General features: G+C 31.3%; 1 pseudogene; it reads left to right on the forward strand.

Annotated features, from left to right (window-relative positions):
* The first annotated feature begins 13,294 nt into the window (after positions 1-13,294).
* LOC128180673 (uncharacterized) lies at positions 13,295-14,573 on the forward strand (annotated as a pseudogene).
* Positions 14,574-22,085: the final 7,512 nt, after the last annotated feature.

Here is a 22,085-nt window from a genome sequence, read left to right on the forward strand (position 1 = left end):
AAAGATTGGCATAAGTCACATAAAAAACAGTGCAAAAAGCTCGAAAACAATGAACAAAAAGACGATGTAATGTCAATATTGAGCTTTCCTAAAGAACTACACAATCAAAAATATTCACCTTATTCTTGTGCAACTTGCGGAAGTAACGAAAACCTCAAAAAATGTGATCGCTGCCAGCTTGTTGCGTACTGTTCCACATATCGTGAAAACAAAAACTGGTACAACCATAAACATGGGTGTGAACAGAATCAGGAAGTCGTCGGTGTTATAGAAACTAAAGGCTACAAACAGTTAGTAAGGGAAACACAATCCAGAAGACTTCAAAGTCCATATAATATGGGCTTTGATTTACCTAACAGCGAAAGCAGAGAGAGGTATGAATCGTATCCCATGCAGAGGTCCAATGATTTAGGACTATCAATCAATAATGTTAACAGTATATCTATATTGTTTGATCTAGGTTTTCTATTAATATCATTTTTGTTTCTTTTGATTTTCATATTTGGTTCTATTTTTTTTCTTTTCTGTTTTTGTTTGTGTGTTTTCAGCTTATTTGAGCAAGAGGCTCGTATGAACTTTTCTGATCAAAATTGGTCCGCTGTCGGTCGGCGTCATCGGCGATCGCGTCGTCGTCATCGTTGACGATGTTGTCATTAAGTTCCATATTTGCATCTTCTACTCAAGAATCAGGGCCAATTTCAACCAAACATAGAAAGAGCGCACATTGGTTCATGGAATTTAAGTTTCTTTAAATAAAGAACTAAAACTCCACACTTCAAGTTATTATAACAGATAAAAATAATGAATTAAATATTTTATGGAGATGAAAAGAGAAAAAAAAATGGGCATGACCAGTCCTGAAAATTATGATGATACATTTATTATGTAGTGTAGATTTAAGCTTTTTATTATCAATGAATAACCGGGGTAGGGGTAACTTCAATGTTGGAGAGGGTTGAATCTATTATTATCAAAATGAACATAAAAAAAAAATTGTAAAAACCTTCTTCTCAAAAACTAAATTCGAAAAGGAAAATAATAATAAACATTAAAGATATTTAGAAAAATCTTTCTAAACAAGACATATCTAACGAAATTGTACAGCTATTTTTGTTTTGATATCATGAATATGATTCAATCCGAGTTTTGGCTATTATTTCTTAAGCGGACTGCTTTGAATATTGTTATCACCGGTTTAGCATGTAAATTCATGTTTCCTGTGGAATAATGAAGCATGAATTTAATGTAAAAATGGAGATGTGATACGGTGTATTCATATTCCAAGTAACGTCATAGATAAACACTTCAAAGGAAACAAAATGGATTTTGAGACTAACACGTAGTCATAATTAAAACATTATGGATGTTTTTAAAACTTTAATTTTTGATTGAAAAAAACCATGATTTGCTGGGTTTCATAAGCTTACGTTCATTGATTTATTACATAAATGATGAAAAAAAATTATGTCTGATTGTTTACTATTTTGCTTCGAAACATTTGTGTGCGTAATTTTGTTGAATTGTGGTAATTCTTGTTTTGTGTTAACTAGTTCAAACGTAATCATCATGAAGGGGTGATCCAAATAACTAATGCTTAACTAATTTGTTGGTTAAGTAGTTTCAAAGACATATTTTATCTAACTTGTATGCTTTAATTTAAAAAAAAAACCTTTTTCATATTCATTAATCATTTATGAATTTTGATTCTTATCGAAGAAATAGAAATTGGGAAATAAGTAAAACTATCATTTACTGACAATTATGTTGTTATTATAATCTCATAGTTTAATACATTACCATTTTAGTTTGTGTCTGATTGTTTTCATTTTATTGTATTGTGTTTTGTCTTTTATGCAATGCCCTGACAATTTCTGATGATTTTATGATTAAAGTTTTGTGTTATTGATTCCTGAAAGTAGTTTTGTGTTCTTTTTTTCTTAGGTGTTGCATCTTGATGAAACTTTATGTTTCTTGAATTGAGTTATAACTAAAAGATATTTCAACTAAACAAGAATTTTAAAATGTTGTAAAATATGGCAAACGTTCAATATTTAGCAACCATGATATTGGACCTACCAAATGTAACAATAAACATGAATTGGATTTATATGAAGCAATGTACATTTAGTAATATACGTGTAATTATGCGGAATCCACTTGCTACAAAACACGCTTAATAAAATCCAAAACCAAATGTAAATTAAATACGCTTACAGAATTTGGATCACCCCTGTATAATTTCAAGCAATACCTATTATACATATCACAGTCCGCAATTATTACCATACATACGGAAGTTTTTCTGATCACAAGCCCATACTACATTTTTTAATTTACAGAAAACGTAATTTTAAACGCGTTTACTTGACGACAGATATGATTAACCTAATATCAACCAGTTTGAAGTAAAGGTTAATTAATTAGTCATCTGTGCGCTTGGATAATATTTCCTTCTTCCTGTGTCCATGTTGTCCATGTTTCCTTGTATGATTTTAAAATTTGTATTTTAACATCTATGATTCTTTTTTTATATGTAGATAACATAACTTTCACGGTGTAACTGTAGTAACTAGAGTCAATTAACACAAAAACCATTTCACTATGTTTATATTATGTCATTAATGTACAAAAACAACTTTATGTATAGTGCACTTAAAACAGAAAAGAGAATGTGGAACAATGTTTTCAAGTATTAAAGAAATAGTGATATGCAAACGAATGACATTGGGACAGACGTATGTCAAAGTGTATGCCTGTCCTCAGTAATCAGTAGGTGTTAACAATCATTTTGACTTATAATGCTGTATTTTGCCAAGCCGATGTAGGTTTTTTTAGAAGCAGGCTACAGCAAAAACTCTATAGGATCTATGTGATAGTACAAGTGTCCGTGTGAATCACCCTAGAAGCGACTTTGGCTTAACTCGTTAACAAATTACAATTAAAACATACATAATGTTTACCTAATTTCAAATATTGTAGTTGTGTAGGACATAAAATTATAAAATATTATGAAATATACAGTACCAACAACACCCAAACGAACACCAAAGCAGAACCCAACTGAACCCTAGATGTACTTTCTGGGTTTACCTTGGGTATACTCTGGGGTCTCTTTTTTGAAAATGTGCGCCCACTCGGGGTTTCCCCACTTAGGGTTTACACAGTGATTTATTTGTGGATCCACTTTACGCACTGAAGTGTGAAGGAGACCCAACTTTTATCTTTCCACCTTACTGCTTATGATACCTGCCCCTTGTATATTCCAAATACACATGTAGCATCTGCTTTCAGGGGTATACCTCTGATCGGGATTTACTCTCTATGTTCACTCTTTGTTTACTTTGGATTTACTCAGGGTTAACTCTGGTTCTGCTCTAGTCAACCCAAAGTAAACCAAGAGTAATCGCTGAGATCATTTTGGATCAACTTTCTAAAAGGTCTAGTTTTCGAAGTAACCCCTATCGAGAAAAATGTTTCTGGAATACAGATATCAAGTTGTTTGCTTAATTTCATATTAAGCTGAAATATATATATATATATATATATATATATATATATATATATATATATATATATATATATATATATATATATATATATATATATATATATATATAATAAAACAAGGAAAAGAAAATGAACAGTTCCAAAGTTTTTATTCACTAGCGCTTTCTGGATTTACATCCTTCTTCAGGTGAACGTACATAAGTTGTGAAATTGTTTTCTTTAGAAACGTTAACTATGACGTCATGATGTAATGAGAGTCTTTACAGGAAAGGAATAAATCCATGATGTCATAATACAATATAAAACGTTAAAGTTCGGGAAAACTGATGTAATCGTATAGTTGTTATTATACCGTCACGGCACCAATGTAATCATATAGTGGTTATAATAACGTCACGGCACCAATGTAATCGTATAGTGGTTATTGTAACGTCATGGCACCAATGTAATCGTATAGTGGTTATAAATTTTTTTTAAACCAAGAGGTCCATGATCTTCTTACGTCTTTAGTCGCTAAAGTAAGGTCAGTCTTAAATCTATAAGTTTTCTTAGTCTAAATCCAAACCTCCGTGCTAATGTAAATGTTCTAGAAATTTATATCAACGCTCAATCACTCTGTCAAATATACACGAGTAATTCAAAATCACACCAACTCTATTCAAGTTTGAGATACATGTAAATAAAACACTTGTTATGTTACCATATATTTATTGACGAGGAACTGTTATATACACAAATATACAGTTATACAAACTTCATGTTATCACCATCCTTACCAAGTTACAACATAAATGTAAGTCTGCCTTAAAGTTAATTCAAAGTCCAAGTAACCCAAACCTAATGCCAACCCACTTAGCACGGACAAAACGCCTAGCATGCTACACAATGGAAAACGGGACAATAAACAAAATATGCTTAGCCAGACAATGTCCGAGACGGGAAAAAGAGACTGGGGCCCACCCATCTACCCGGGAAAGTGAGTGGACTAAATTCTTAGAGAAGATTCCACGTCAACTGCCGGACGAAGGCAAATCCTGACTTTATATACACCGCGCTCAAGGGGTGTGTTTAAAGTCAAAATTAGATAAAATATGATAATAACGACATCAATAAATTTACAAATACAAAGACTGGCTAGAAAAAATATGAATATATATACAGATATTCAATGTTTTTTGAGTTTTTGGGAAAATAATTTTATGAAATAGTTGTCTTTCACAAGTCTCATGGCGGTTGAATCGGTTTTAAATCTATAAAATAGGAATACCTCATAAACTCCCTTAGACATCTGTCAACATGTTCACTGCAAGGGGTGTTTCTAGTACTGGGGTCATTGATCTGTTGGCGATGGATGCGCATGCGGGCGGTAAGTTGTGCTCGGTTTGGCCGATGTAATCTTCGCCACAATTGTTACATGAAATACAGTAAAGCAGATTTTTGGATTTACACGACATATTTTCATTAACATAAAAAGTTTTGCCAAATTTAAAAGAAATAGAATCCCCTGTCTTTAGATAAGGACACGTGCCGCACCTTGAATCTCTGCATTTGGAACAACATATTTTTCTGGTGTTGAATTAAATTTTGCTCTTGTTAATATTTTCTTCAGATTTGGTGGTTGTCTTTGGCTATGGAGTAGGTCAGATTTTTTTATTAGTTCTTGAAGTTCTTGATCCCGCTCAGTGATAGAAAAATTCTTTTATGCTCCATGTAATATATTAAAATGTTTGGAATTGTAGGTTGTAACAAAAGGAATAAGAAATAGATCTTTTTCATTTTTTCTGAATGTTCTGAGTATATTCTGTGGTATTTTCTTCGCTTCTTCTATGGCCGAATCTATTAGTTTTTCAGGATAATTTTGAGCACTTAGATACATTTTCAATTCCATCAATCTTTGATCTTTGGTTTTTTCTTCACTAACAATAGTGCAAATTCTTCTTGATTAAATTGTAAGGGATATTTCTTTTGGTGTGCGTAGGGTGAAAAGGATTTAAAATTTAGATACTAATGAGTGCCCGTGGTTTTGTTATAAACATCTGTAAAAAATTTTGATTGGTTTTTTTAAACCATAATATCCAGAAAAGAAATAGAACAATCACTGAATTCCTAGTGAATTGAATATTTGGATTTAAAGTGTTAAGAAAACTATGAAATTCATCAATTTCTTTCCAGAAAATGAAGCAGTCATCTAAATATCGTTTCCAAGAATGTTTAAGTTGTTCACTAATTTTTTGGTCTTGTTTCTTTTTCAACTTTTTGATACAAAATTTCTTCAAAATATCCCGTTACTAAAATTCTGTAAGTGGGCGCCATTTTTGTCCCCATTGCAGTTCCCTTGATTTGTTTGTAAAAATCTCCATCAAAATGAAATGTATTGTTCTTCGAAATAAACTGTATTGAACTTAAAATGAAGTCCGGTGAAAAGTCTCTCAAAATAAGTTCTGGGTGTTTTTCTATCCTCAATTTTATAGCTTGTAATCCAAAATCATGTGGAATATTTGTATATAAACGAGTAACATCAAGTGTTACTAGAAGAGAATTTGGGTCTTTTGTTTCAGGAATTTCGTTGAGGAAATCCATGTTATCCCGAATGTAACTAGTTACTTTTTCACATATATTCTATAGTAAAATGTCCACAAAATTGCTTAGTCTATGTGCTGGGCATGATGGGCCTGCAACAATTTGTCGAAGTTTCAGATCCAAGAGTTCAGTAGTAGTAATATATGCTTGATTCTAATCTGCCAACAGATCAATGATCCTCCCAGTACTAGAAACACCCCTTGCAGTGAACATTTTGACAGATGTGCTAAGAGAGATTATAAAGTATTCCCATTTTGTAAACTTAAAACCGATTCAACCGCCATGAGACTTGTGAAAGAGAAGTATTTTATTAAATTATTTTACCCAAAACTCAACAAACATTGAATATCTGTATATATATTCATATTTTTTTCCAGCCAGTCTTTGTATTTGTAAATTTATTGATGTCGTTAATATCATATTTTGTCTAATTCAGTTTTCCCAAACTTTATCGTTTTATATTGTATTATGACGTCATGGATTCATGGATTTATTCCTTTCCTGAAAAGACTCTCATTACATCATGACGTCATAGCTAACGTTTCTAAAGAAAACAATTGCATAACTTATGTACGTTCACCTGAAGAAGAATGTAAATCCAGAAAGCGCTATTGAATAAAAACTTTGGAACTGTTCAATACATTTTCTTTTTCTTTTTTTTTTGGTTATTTATTTTGTGTGATATCAACTTTCACTCTTTTTGGATTATATATATATATGGTCATTCCGGTATTTCTAAATCATTCAAAATAGTAAAGAGCCAGCACAATGGATATAGAGGACATTTGTGCCATACAAAAAACGAGTATTACATAGATAAAAACAGTGCATTTGTTATTATCAATATCCTACTTGTTTTATAATTGATCCATGCATTAGACTTAAAAGAATTTGCTATGTGAAAAGGCATATGCACTGCAATGTTGGGAAAGTCATAAACATGTTCAAATTAAAGAGATTATATACTGGAGGTTGAAGGTTTTTGAGGAAAAACGTGATAAAATGTTGGTTTCAATGTTCAAATCAAATACCAATACCATACATATCTTATATTCAAAGTCTAAGTGCGAATTCATCATTGGCATTTGAATATTACATTCAGTTAAGTATATAAACTGACAGGCCTTTCCAGACTATTATATGTTCTCCACAGAACTCCCTATTACAGCCATTCACGTTGTGTTCATTAAGATGAATAGCAGTGACCTAAACACGTGGCATCTGTCAGTGATTCAAACTCTAATACCCACATTTGCATTCATCAGTATTTGTTGTATGACCGGTGTCATTGGAAATACAACTGTTCTTATGATTTACAAGATAAAGAAGGTTTCAGGAAAAGGGCGCTTTTTTATTCCGATCCTTGCCTTTGTGGATCTTCTTGTCAGTTTAGTGTGTTCTGTTGGTGTCCTACTCAACCTATGCCATAATGTTATTTTCTTTTCGGACGTTCTCTGCAAAATAAACTTTCACATCGTTTGTTCGATTATTAGTGCCTCAATATTCATAGTGTTTGGAATCGCTTATGATAGATATCGTTTAATTTGTCAAATAAATAGGCAACCACTATCAGAGAGAACGAAATGGACAATTGTATGGACTATCGTTATTCTTTGCGGTTTTTTTAACACTCCAGTATTGGTTACAAGTGGGACTGTTTCTGTTCCTTTGCCTTCTAAATATAACAATTCAATAAACGGATCCATCTGTACCATTTCAAAACATTTGAATCCGATGTTTGAAATTATCCACTCGATAGTTGTAATTAGTGTTGTTGTCGGTATATTTGTTTGTGTGTTGTTTTTCAACGTAAGAATAGCTTACGTTATTTGCACAAAGCTCCGACGATCTGCAATGAGAATCAAAAGCAGTTACAATAAAACAAGGAATAAGCGCATTTTTATCGTTTGCATGAAATGCCCATTTGCAGACAGAAGCTTTGAAAATGATTATCTTGAAGACGACATCCCTCACCAAACGGAATCTGACCGAGAAAATGAATCACACGATCAACTTGAATCCATTGATATATCTGTGAGTAGATCTCAAGTAAACAAGGATAAAACGTGTTATCCAAAGTATTTACAACAAGCTGTAACGACACACCAGTCTTTCTACATCCATGCCATGTTCTTCGTGATGTTTGTCATCATGCTTCTATCGTATTTTCCCTCCTTGGCAATTGTTCTAATGATATACAACGACCACACACAAAACTTTTCGTTTTTCGATGTTGAGGAACATACTATGGATATCAATCTTTTCTTTTCGTTCCAAGTGTCGTATCTAATCAGCAGTGCAGCAAATCCTTATATATACAGTCTCTTTGACAGAGAGTTTCGTGCAATCTTGATCGGATGTATAAAACGTCAAGTATGAACCCAAACTTCAGAAAAAGAGGGAAAAAAAATAAAGATTGAAGTTTTATTTGTATAATGAATGCCATGAACTATACATATATTGTCACTTTATGATATCATGTCATTTGTATCAACCATGTCCAATTTAATAACTTTATTTGACATTAATTTGTGTTCGTGAATATTGTATGCTTAGTTATAAAATAGTGATAAAGATATGCCGGAAGGTAATATTAATTAAGTTAATAATTCTTGTTTATTCTCATAAAAGATTATTATAGAACTACTAAATTCCTTAATCATATATGAACAGAAAGTCATTAAATGGAAATTTAGGGTGCCTATTCAAGTTATTATCTTAAGCTTATAATAATGATAAGAAAAAAAAAGAAAAATTATACTTGATACAGAAAAAATCAATGTCCGCTTATTCACCCCTGCAAATGTGTCCGGACTGTTTTCCTTATCATTGCTAAGTATGTATTGAATTCATAGGTGCTTAAATGAAAGTTCACAAGACTTTCTCGATATTTGTTCAGTTCCTGTGCAATTTCGAGCGAAAGTATAAGTGTTCGGATAATATTCTCAATATACGTAATCATCGGTCGTTTTTCATATCATATCCTTTGATTTGCATTAAAACATACAAGTCTATTAGAATATATGTCTTATTTCATTATCTAACGGTTATTTTAACTAAGCGATTATATTAAGAACAGCGTTATTGTTCGTGTTCAATCACTCTCCACGTGGTTAAAAAAAGAAATAATGGGTTGCTAAACAAAATCATAGCCATGTTTGATGCTTTTGATGTGCAATACCACAATTTTATAAACACTTAGGATATCGAACCATTTTTAGGGAACGTTCTGCATAAAATAATATAGTTTGTTTCACTATTCATACAATTATCAGGTCAGGCGCGAATTGAAAATTAATCGTTGGAGGGGGGAGGTCGCTAATAAGCATGTTAATTGTTATAACAGCAGAAAAAACCCTATATTTTCGATCATGTTCTATTGTCACATTTATTTCTGAAACCACCAATTAATGACAATTAATTAGTTTTAAATCAATAAACGTCTAGATTTTATATTTGACTACATGTACAAGTACCTAGATTCTTGAAAATAGACTAATAACACGAGGCGCGATTTATACCACGAAGTTAAAAGAGTCAAATAAAACTACGTGGTCTAAATTTAAATGACAATAACATTCGCAGGGGTGCATTAATTATAGGATTTTGATCGGCAAAAGCAGACGGCATATTTAACTTAATAGGGTTGAATTTTTTTTTTCTCATTTATAAATGAATATAAGAACCGTGTCTAAATATAAGCTTAATCAAATAGGTAGGTTTTCGCTTGTTTTATTACGGGCCGCCGGAAGGCGGTCCGTTATTTGATACACATTTAAATATTGTTACTGCGTTTCTGCGGGATAGTTCTTTTTTTAATAGATTTAATATTATGAATATTGTTATGAATTAAAAGTAAATTTGCATGTAGAGATATGTTTTATGCCTTTTAAAAAATATCACATATTTTGTGTTTTACTCGTAAATGAAAAATAGGTCATACTTAGTAGATTGTCTTGTTTGGCGCGTTTTCATCGAGACTATAACATATTCGGAAAATTCCGGAGTTCTTCATTCTGCATCGGGATCGGTATGCGGGACATACTAAAGACGTGAAATACTAAAGACCTGAAAATCATTAAATTTTATATAAATGATATGTTTGAATTTCTATGTGCCGTGTCGAATAAAATGACTGTGTGTGTATATTTTTTTATATTTCCATGTAAAATGTGGTAGAAAATATTATGAAATTACATCCATATCAATTATTTACGCAAAAATATGACAGAAATGAAAATTTGAATTGACTGGAAAATTTGAACTAATCAATTTCTATTTTATCATGTGGTTACAATGCAACAAAATGGTTTGAAATACATAATCTCCAAGAGAAAAATGATGAGTTGAACTTTGTATTGTACAAATCAAAGTGTTTTCCATTGCTTCATACTATGGCAATGATCAAACAATTACCGTTAGAAATGCTTACAGTAACGAACTCGATTCATTATGATAATAGTAAAATGTTAAACTTCCAAATAAGCTGCTGAAAGTATATTTAAATTTACCATAAACTTTATTACAACCAACTTTTATTTTCTTCTTTGTGGTGTGTTTTTATGTAAACAACCAATGATTCATACAACAATTATATTTTTGCGGCCCATTTGACGCTTGCGTCAAGATGATTTCTTGTTCTTTAAATTTTGAAAACACACCCCTTCAGAGTATCAATCAACATCATTATTGTTTCAGTAAAATCACGCTAACCCAAAAGAAAAGGCGGAAAATAAAGAAAATGATACTCGGAGTCATTCCGGAAATTGATTGGCTAAAGTAATCAGAACATTAGCCTATTTCCTTAAGTCGTTTTATAAAAAGTAATAACAGGTCAGTTATTGTCAGTTATGTTATTCACAGTTTGAACGAAATATTGCAATAAATTCTGCAAAACGAATTTTTAAATAAAGATGCAATTAGAATTTTTACTTGTATAATAGTTTAATTTCAAAATATCCGTTTTTATCCGTATTGTGTTTTTGCTTAAGATTTTGTCCTATCAATAGGGGAATTATAGCAGCCATTAGAGAGGGAGAGTGCTCCGATTAATGTACGTCACTTTTTGTGACATATTTGATCGTAGACAGTGGAGTTTTTCGAGTTTCTCGCCCAACAACCACCCGTGATATTTATTCTACTCCTGTATATTTACATTCAGTGTATATTTTCCCTTATGTTTGCATTGGAAATCTGCGACGTTCAGTTTTCTATGAATACACTTTGCTAATCCATGCGACGTGGGCACAAAAATAAACGTATTTGCGTGTTTTGATTGTATTTAATTTTTAAGATTAAATGAAACTTTCAATCCTACATAACCAATTTAATGTGTACTTTTGAAATACCATATATATATATATATATATATATATATATATATATATATATATATATATATATATATATATATATATATATATATATATATATATATATATATATATATATATATATATATATACTCCTTAATTAAAAGATTTTTCTCCATAAAGTTTCTGGTACTATATTTTTGTTCGTAGAAGCTAACTAAATAACATGTTATTATGGCTGTTCCTCGTATGTTTGCTATCTCTAACTAAGAGCGTATATAATGGCTTTATAGCGGCGACACACAATGTTTCATACCAATAGACATCTGTATGAAAACATAAATAAAGCATTGAATACTTAAATTAATTGCTTCATATTTTTTTTTTGTTTTCATAGATTTTACTGACATAACGTTATCTGTACATATTTTTCCATTGTTAGATGGCTTCCAATTTCAAAACATTTGGCATCTTTTGTCTGCAACCTTTTCTGCACAGTGTTATCACTTTAATATTGGATTGTTTTTTTGAATATTTATGTAATTTATTACACTGGGGAAATCAAAGTATTGTGGTTTTATACGTGAGGTATTGTGTAAGAGTAATCACCCTTTTAATTGATTTGTTTATCTTTTATAATTGTCTGCCGTAATTTCTAATAAAAGATAATTTCATCAATGTATCTTGGAGTTTGTGTTATATATTGGATACGGGAAGTTAAGTAAGAAATGGAATATTGCCAAGCTTGTGTGCAAAAAAATTTATCATCAGTGAACTTGTAAAATAATTACACTGGAGGTCGTAAAACTTGTTTGTATGTGTCTTGATTCTAGTACACTTAACATTGATACAGCTCAATTTATGTTTCATCCTGTTTAACACCTGTTTTCAGTTAAACATACTATGTACTGCTAACATTAAAGGTTTTTATACTATCACAGTTAATCATTTTTTCACAAACATGTTTATAATAAAATTATATAATTTTCTTCAATGAGAAGTATATACAATATACATTGATATTCTTATTTTTTTTTCAATATTGTATGAAAAATGAGTTTTGCATTAGTACAAAGGGTTAGTTTTCTATCATGAATTTTAAAGAAGTCTTAAGACATGCATGAATATTTGTATTTCAATATTTTCACGTTTGAGTTCCTGAAGAGGAAATCTAAACCATTTGATTTCCGTTTCCTTTTAAAAGTAGATATATGTTGACAGTTGGTCTCCGTTTTCTTTAAGAAAAAAATATGTTGTTCGTTTTCCTCAAATGTAGAAGAAACATTTTTGGACATTGTGCCATAGCGGGAGGAAGGCATCGATTTTATAAGTGTTATTTTACCATTTTAGTTATATATGTCCAGGCCAGTGGCACCGTCTAAATTCTAGTGCTGAGCACTGACAGGATAAAACAAATAACTTAATAAAACATAATTACTTTAACGTGTTAAATTTATTTGCAACAATTTAATCTAAGGCAATCGATTTCGATTTAAGGCTTAATTACTTTGTGTTGAAGCTTTACTTTTGAATTTCCTGAGGATGGCGGCAGCTGGGTTGGAAACGTGGAATCTATCAATTATCCGGACTCCAACACCAACTTTTGCAATCACTTTAGTGTATTGTATTACTGGAAATATAGACAATGCGACTGTTCTCGTAATTTACTGGAAAAAGATGATTTCTGGAAAAGGTCGGTTCTTCATTCCGATCCCAGCCTTTGTGGATTTTCTTGCCAGTCTTGTTTTATCTGCCTGAGTGTATACTCATTCGTCTCTGCCTTAGTGTCATTTTCTTCTCAGATGTAATGTGCAAAGGTCTATATTTCACAATCTGTGGGATTAAAAGTGTTTTCATTTTTATATTGTTTGCAAAATACCTTAAATAGATATCGAATGGTTTGTCAGATAGAAAAAAAACCCAATTGACAGAGAGACAAATTGGATCACCGTAAAACCATTGTTGGGGTCACAGCAATTTTTAACTGTCCCGTATTTGCGACAAGCGGGGTTGTTCTATTACAAATACCTTCAACATATAACAGTTCTATTCAAGGATCTGTTTGCGTATTTTCAAGACATTCGAGTCCAACATTTGACGTTCTTCATTCCCTTATTGTAGGTTGTGGTACTATAGGTGTATTTTTCTATGTTATGTTCGTAAACTTGAAAATAGCATTTGTCATTTGCACCAAAACTCGACGTTCTGCAAAGTTCAAGCACCCTGCAAAACAATCTAGAAACCATTGCAATCTTTCAAGCAAAAATATCAACTCCGCTGTTGGGCTACATAGCCATTTGAAACAACATAAAGGACGTGAAAGCAGTTATGATAAATTAAGAACAATGATGACATTTCAATGAACAATGATTTTTGAGTTAAAAGTAATGATAGCAAGATGAATGAAATTGAGATTCAAAGCGTAAGTTCTAAATGCAAACAAAAAGAGCAACATCAAAATATACATCATTTGACGAGCAGATCTCGATTGAACAGAGATGACAACCCTCACCAGGAGGTTCTACCACTAGCCGTAACAAGGCCTTAGTCATTTCAGTGATGTACATTGTTATGTTTATCGTCATGTTTATTGTGTACATTCCTTCACTGATTTAGCGGTAATGGTATACAACAAACTTCGAGACAGTTCTCTATGAACGCCATAGGCATAGCTGCCTTATGTGGCTATCTCATGTGAAGATGGTGCTTTATTATATTATGCTCTGGTTATCACATTTGAAGATGGTGCTTTATAATATGAAGGTGGTGCTTTATTATATGAAGATGGTGCTTTATTATATGAAGATGGTGCTTTAACATATGAAGGTGGTGTTTTATTATATAAAGATGGAGCTTTATTATATGATGATGGTGCTTTATTATATAAAAGTGGTGCTTTATCACTTAAAAAAGCACCATCTTTAAATAATAAAGCACCATCTTCACATGAAAAAATCACATCATAATATAACTAAGCACCATCTTCACATAAAATAGCCACATAAGGCAGCTATGGCGTTCCATAATTTTTTATGGTTTCATGAAGAGTAAAGTGACCTTAAAGTCAACCTTCTTATTTTGCTTTGGACGACATATTTAATAAACAGTGCAGCAAATCCATACATCTACAGTCTCTTTGACAAAATGTTTCAGGCAGTTATAAAAAAGTTGTGAGATGTCAACATTGATTAAATTAGAAGGGAAAAAACACTGACAGAGAGTAAGAATAAATTAGAATATTTGTGTTTGTCATGTTCAGTAATTTAAAATGTTGCTTCAAGTGATTGATAAAGATCTTTTCTCTTTATTTAATTCCAGTTAAAATTTTGATTTTTTTTTCTGACGAATTGACCATCAGTTATCCGTTCTGTTTCATGTTGCTTTCATCGGACGCTTGAAAGTATATGTTCTGATGCCTATCTCTCTTTTTCTCCCCATTTCCCTCCATCTCTCTTTCTCCGATACCTTAGTGTTGTTGTTTTCAAATATGTTCTACTACACACATGGTGAAAATGTGCTGAGGTGTGTTTAGCTTTAAACATATATATCCAATTTATTTTTATACATCAATCATGTAAAATCAGGAGGTTCTAAAGTTTCAAAATGTACCGATAATTTGTAACGGCAATATCTAACCCGTTACTCATTCGGAACCATTGTAATAAGTTATCAGTTATCAATTAAATTGGAAAACAATTTTATATTTATTGGTAATTTTTTCAGCTACAAAATATAAGTTTTAAAAAAATCAAGACTTTAAATTTGATATTTTATCTTTTAACGTCCATTTCTAGTAAAAGTTATGCGTAATAAAAAGAAAAAACAATTTAGCTGTAAAGATTTTGAGTATTTTTTAGTATAAACCTTTTAATTCGTCGGAAAGAATTTTATATTAACCGATTGCAAAATTTGGTCTTTGTTTAAATGCCGTCCCTAACGATTCATTATTATAGTAAGTATGTGATTATTTGGGTGTGAATAGAGAGACAGGTTGTCAAAAATAAATCATACAATTTCTTTATTATCATTTATTCGTAAAAATAGCAAATAGCTACAGTTACTCTTCTTTTTGACGAATCATAGTCAAAGCTTGAGTAGATGCGTTAAATTTACTTTTCAAGTAGAAGTGAAAATTAAAATCATGCAAATCTATCTTAGGATATTTATTTTAGAGCAATCTTTTAATTTATCAAGTCAGATCAAGATTTTATAGCTAAATATCGTTGTGTAGCCAACGTTTGTCATCTGCGTGATTTGAACGACCTTGTAAATCATAATATATGCATATTGAAAATTAAAACTCTCTGAAATCTTTCAAACAGCGATATTAATCAAGAGAACGGACCTACTCCAATTAAGTAAAAGTAGTTTGTGGATTTTTAGTTTCCATTGAAAACACGTACAAATACAAGCTTACCTCAAATATCTCTATTTTTAGTTTCCATTGAAAACACGTACAAATACAAGCTTACCTCAAATATCTCTATTAAATATGGTATCATTAACTATAATTTTTTACCATCAAGAAGCGTTAAAAAATTAACTCGATGGAATGGGTTTCTCTCATACCGTATATATGGGTTTTTTTTTGCGTGTCACACAATTTACGAAAGTGGGGAAAATGCGTTGCATATTTAGTTCACGTCAGTCTTTTTTGTGATTAAAAAGTTTTTTATGGAAAATAATACAAAAGGACTATGTGCGGTATGGTCAAATATCTACCCCCGATTTCAACCAATTTTTAAATAGTATCGTATAAAAATAAAATCTTTACAAATTATTGTATAGAGGGTGCCTATAACTATTATAATGATTTTAGTCATCATTGCTCTTTCGCTGTGTATATATGACGTCACCTAAATGGCCCAAATCCCGCAAATTTGCAAACAAATGAAAATATTCTCATTTTTGCTCTTTATTTTGCATTCGGAAGTATAGAGCGCAGGTCTGCTCAAGTGCGATTTTAACATATATTTTTCTTCAGATAGTTATACACATTATACTAAAATATGGTACTTGAGCAAGCCTGCGCTCGATGTTTCCCAGTCGAAAAACCATCGGAAAACACCTATATTTTGCTACAAAACATCAATTTATCAATATAATGCAATATTCATGACGTCATTTCTACATTATGACGTCACTGTGGTGATAACCTTTTACACCTTTATTTCCAATATGATTTTAACTATCTTTCACCTTATTTTAAAGCTCTTTCTAAAACTTTGATTTAGGGGGGCAAAAATTGCATAAAACCGCACTTCGTCCTTTCTGCTCATATAAAACTGCGATTTAAAAAAGATTGCGACAAAAGCAACAATTAGATAGTCGTGAAAATTACCGGATGTATGGTATTTCTGAAATATGAAGCATTATCTCAAAGAGAAAATGTATTTGAAAGGATTTTAGCATATAGCTCGTATTTCTAAAAGATTCTCTTGGATGAACATTACAAGTCATTAGTGTAAACACTCAGTTTAAATATGTAAGTCAACAAACCTGTTTCATCTGTGTATTAATTGTGGACTCATTATAATTTGAAGTAAATGATTTTTGTTGAACTTTCGTCAGATTACATGTATCCTTAGCAATTGATTTATTTATCAAAGCAGTTACATGTATGAGACTCATCGTAATCTATAAAAAAAAAATTATAAATCCACGAAATCATATTCCAACGAATCAATGAAATATCTTGAAAAAATTGTCCCATTAATTTTACAATTGCATTACATTACACATTTCACAATTTGACGGGAGGGGGAGGAGGGTTTGATTAGTTGACTTTAAAATCTGACAGACAATCTTTTTTATCTCAACAAACCTGGCTTTATTGAACTAACACAAGCTATTTTTAGAAATGATAGCCACTTTTAAATCCGCATGAAAGAGAACAAGTATTCCTTTTAAAGGATTGATAGGCAATAATGATATATTGATACCTAGAAACAATCAACATGATCAGTTTGATGTAAAATAATTAAAAAAGTACTGTGTTTTTACAAAATATAGAATATTTTGAATCTGTACACCATAATTTCATCATTATAAACCGTCAACAAATTTAATTTCGAAATCAAGTTGGGGAAAGCTGTTCGTAAACTCCTTGTCTAGTTTTATATTTTTAACGTAATTATTAAATGTTAATGTATCTTCTTCTTCTTCTCCAGAATACCGAGTAGGGCTCTTCAAAGAGCATTAGTTAACATGTATACAAAGAGAGAGTTGTATTAAAATAATTTAATGCGACTGAAAAACACTAAATGCCACCATGACTTGCTATTGTGGTCGCATTATACGTAACCTTGTTTATAAATCAAGCCGTCTTCCTAGCTACTATTATGCAACATCAACTGATCGAGGTCAATTCATGGAGCGTCTTCTTATGATTGTGGTCAGTTCACCGAGGTCAACTGCATTACTGAATGAATCTTTCGATCGGAATTTTTACGCGTGAGACAAAATGTGCATTCTTGAATTAACAGGTCGAACTGTATTTTATGTATGTTTGCATCTCTTAAGGTAAAGGAATTGAAACAAAACTGCGTAAAATGTTATAAATACTAAACCAAACTTCAAGTTTTTATAAGAACTACTTATGCAAGCGGAATGTGTGCGCAGTGGAAGCATTTGCCGGATGCCAATATTCGTTTTTTAAGTTACTATAGAAGAAGCTACATGTATTCGCGGAGGACCACGGTGGGAAGAGGCATCGATTCGACATCTTGGACAAGGTGTCAGATAAAGTCAAACATCGTCATGAGGAACAGCGGAGCAGTTTTTCCAATCGTTAAGATCGGGATCTGGAAACGAAACTTGGACCTTTTGTGATCGGGATCGAAATGTGCATATTAGCGTGTGAGTGTGTGTGTATGAATGTCGTGTTGTGTTTATCGTCTTTACTACCAAATACCAGTTTACCTCACTATTTCACTACCATTAAACTACAGGTAAATTTCTTATATAGTCAACCTTGTTTGTCTACAGTCTCAATGTGTTCAAGTGAACGAAGAGTTATATATACAACATAAATGTCTGTCAATTTTTCATGACATTTATTTTCTATTTTTTTTTCGTTTTGTGATTGTTAGAAATGGCTGACCTCATAAGAATAGCGTCTGTAAACTGTCAGGGCTTAGCTACGAGCTCAAAAAGACAAGATGTACTTAATTATTACAAAAAACAAGGCTACTCTATCTTGTGTTTACAAGACACCCATTTTATACGTGATATTGAGCCACTTATTGAAACTCAGTGGGGTTATAAATGTATCTTTAATTCTTTTAAGTCAAATTCTAGGGGTGTCAGTATTTTTTTAATAAAAATTTTGAGTTTAAAATACACAATGAAATGAGGGACGACGATGGAAACTTATTGGCTATTGATACTACCATTGAAGACAATCATGTTACTTTAATAAATATATATGGCCCAAATGCAGATAATCCGGGTTTTTATGAAAAAGTTAGAGATACCTTTTTTGAATTTAGACAATGACTATTTTATATTATGTGGGGATTTTAATCTTGTTTTGAACCCAAAGGTGGATACATTCAATTATTGTAACATTAATAACCCAAAAGCCAGAGAAAAGGTATTAGATATTATGAAAGATCTTCAGTTAGTTGATTACTTTAAAATTCTTCATCCTGACAGAAGAATCTATACATACCGAAAAAAAAATCCTCTGAAGCAAAGTCGCTTGGACTACATTTTAATATCAGAAAGTTTAACAAATATGGTAGAAAAGTTCTCTACTAAGCCTGGGTATAGATCTGATCATTCAGCTGTGGTTTTAGAGCTGAAATTTAATAAATTTTCAAGAGGTCGAGGGCTTTGGAAGTTCAACAACAGTCTTCTAACAGATCAAATATATGTTGAAAAAGTGAAAAAAACTATTTTTGAAGTACATAATCTATATTTACAAGGTAACAATCTAAATATTTTTCAAAATCATAGCTTATTTCTTGAAAATCTTCTCATGGAAATTCGGAGCATCACTATTTCATACTCATCATACAAGAAAAAAGAGAGAGATAAATTTGAAAAAATCTTGCTTGAAGAAATTGAAACTATTGAGGCAATGTGTAACATAGATTTGGATCTTTTAGAGGAAAAGAAGTTGAAACTCGAAAGGTTTAGGAAAGAAAAATTACAGGGTCATATCATTAGATCACGAGCAAAATGGGTTGAAGAAGGGGAAAAGCCTAGCAAATATTTTTGTTCTTTAGAATCGCGAAATTTTTTGAATAAAACTATAAAAAAAAAGTAGAAATTGATGATAAAACTATTTATGATCAGTTTGAAATCTTAGATCAGGTCAGAACTTTTTATAAAACCCTTTATGCTAGCAAAGATTCAGATACCATAGATAGCAACTTAAAGGATTTAATACAAAATTTGGGGGTTCCAAAGTTGGACAAAAACACCTCTAAAAGTTTTAGAGAGTAGTATATCTGAGAATGAAATACTTACTGTTTTAAAAAATATGAAAAACAACAAATCACCGGGAAGTGACGGCTTTACAGTAGAATTTTAAGTTTTTCTGGAGGGATCTCAAAGACCATATTGTTTTAGCCGTTAATCATATTTTTGCTAATAGTGAGCTGCCCATATCGCAAAGACTTGGAATCATTACATGTCTTCCAAAAGGTGACAAACCTAGGCAATTTTTAAAACACTGGCGCCCAATTACTCTTTTGAATGTTTTCTATAAACTTATTTCAGGGTGCTTAGTTATAGAATTAAATCCTCCTTAGATTTTTTAATATCGGAAACCCAATCTGGCTTCATTAAGGGTCGTTATATTGGTGAAAATACTAGGTTTGTCTATGATTTATTATCCTTCACTGAGTCTAAAAATATACCTGGTTTACTGGTGCTCATAGATTTTGAGAAAGCTTTTGATTCTATATCCTGGAAATTTATTTACAAAGTTTTAAAATATTTTGGTTTCGGTGAAAATATAATCACTTGGATAAAAATCCTAAACACAAAGATCACAGCTTCTGTTTTACAGTGTGGTGTGATATCTGAACAATTTCCTATATATAGAGGTTGTAGACAAGGCAACCCGATTGCCCCATATCTTTTTATTCTTTGTGCAGAAATATTAGCTATCCTTATTAAACAAAATGTAAATATTAGAGGCATTGTAGCCAATGGAAAAGAACATAAAATATCCCAATATGCTGACGACACAACCTTGGTGCTTGATGGTTCTTCAGAATCCCTTTTTGCTGCTCTGGATACCATAGATTTTTTTTCAACTTTTTCAGGATTGCAGATAAATAGTTCAAAAACAAAAATTGTGTGGATAGGTTCAAAAAAATTTTCTAAACAAGTATACCATCATACAAGATGGAAACTGGAGTGGGGTTGTACAAAATTCAATCTGCTGGGAATAGAATTCTCTGTTGAGTTAGAAAAAATTGTTAGTCTAAACTATAGTGTTCAAATACCTAAAATCAAAGCTTTAATACAACAGTGGAAAAGGAGAATTCTTACTCCTTTCGGTCGAGTTACTGTAGTTAAAACATTACTTCTTGCAAAACTCAATCACCTTTTTATTTCCTTACCAAGTCCAGATAAAGAAATTATTTCTTCCCTTACCAATCTTTTTTATGAATTTATATGGAATTCAAAAATAGATAAAGTCAAGAGACAACTCATTACTCAAGACTACTTAAAAGGTGGTATTAAAATGTTGGATATTAACAATTTTTTAGTGTCATTAAAATGTTCATGGATAAAGAGGTTAACAAAAGATAACAAACCATGGACGGATATATTTTTAGACATTCATGGCAACAAAGTGGTAAAGCATTTGTTAGACTTTGGTGACAAATATGTACAAAACATAATAAATCATAGTAATAATTTTTGGAAAGATGTTTTACACTAATGGTTAAAAGTTTTAAGAACAATTGACTATTCATTATCTACAACAAATGTATGTGCTATGCCAATCTGGTACAATACAAATATATGTGTTGGTAATAAACCTATCATTGTTTATAATTGGTATGAACATGGTATTAAAACTATAGGTGACTTTCTAAATGAAGATGGTCAGTTTTTGAAACAGCATGATTTTGCACAAAATTATAGACTGTATGTACAATGCTATACAACAGTGTTATTAATGCAATATCTAGTTTCCTTAGATCTCAGTCTAAAAAAAGATCTGATGTTAGAAAATATTACTATCCATACATTCCATTTTACTTTGAGTATGTTTTACTGTTTGAAAAATGTTCGAAAATCTTGTACAATCTTATTAATAGTAAAGATATTATACAAAGTTCCATTCAGAAATGGAACACTGAACTATCCATGCAACTAGTAATTAATGTTTCTGTTAAAGAGTTCTTTAAAGTATGTTTTAAAACAAGTGCTGATACCTCAGTACAATGGCTTCAGTACAGAATTTTTTTCAGAATGTTGCCTACAAAATACTATCTTAAAAAAATCAATGTAAGCACTGATGATTGTTGTTCTTTTTGCAAAGAAGATGTAGAAACAATTCAACATGTATTTATTAAATGTTTAGAAATACTGCCATTATGGAATAAACTCAGCATGCATATCTATTGTAAAACTACAAATAGAATTGGATTTAATGTTAATAATGTAATATTTGGTGAAATACCTCTAAATCAGGGTAACAAAGTTGTAAACTTTATA

Source organism: Crassostrea angulata, chromosome 4 (genome assembly GCF_025612915.1).
Source record: "Crassostrea angulata isolate pt1a10 chromosome 4, ASM2561291v2, whole genome shotgun sequence".
Taxonomy (NCBI): domain Eukaryota; kingdom Metazoa; phylum Mollusca; class Bivalvia; order Ostreida; family Ostreidae; genus Magallana; species Magallana angulata.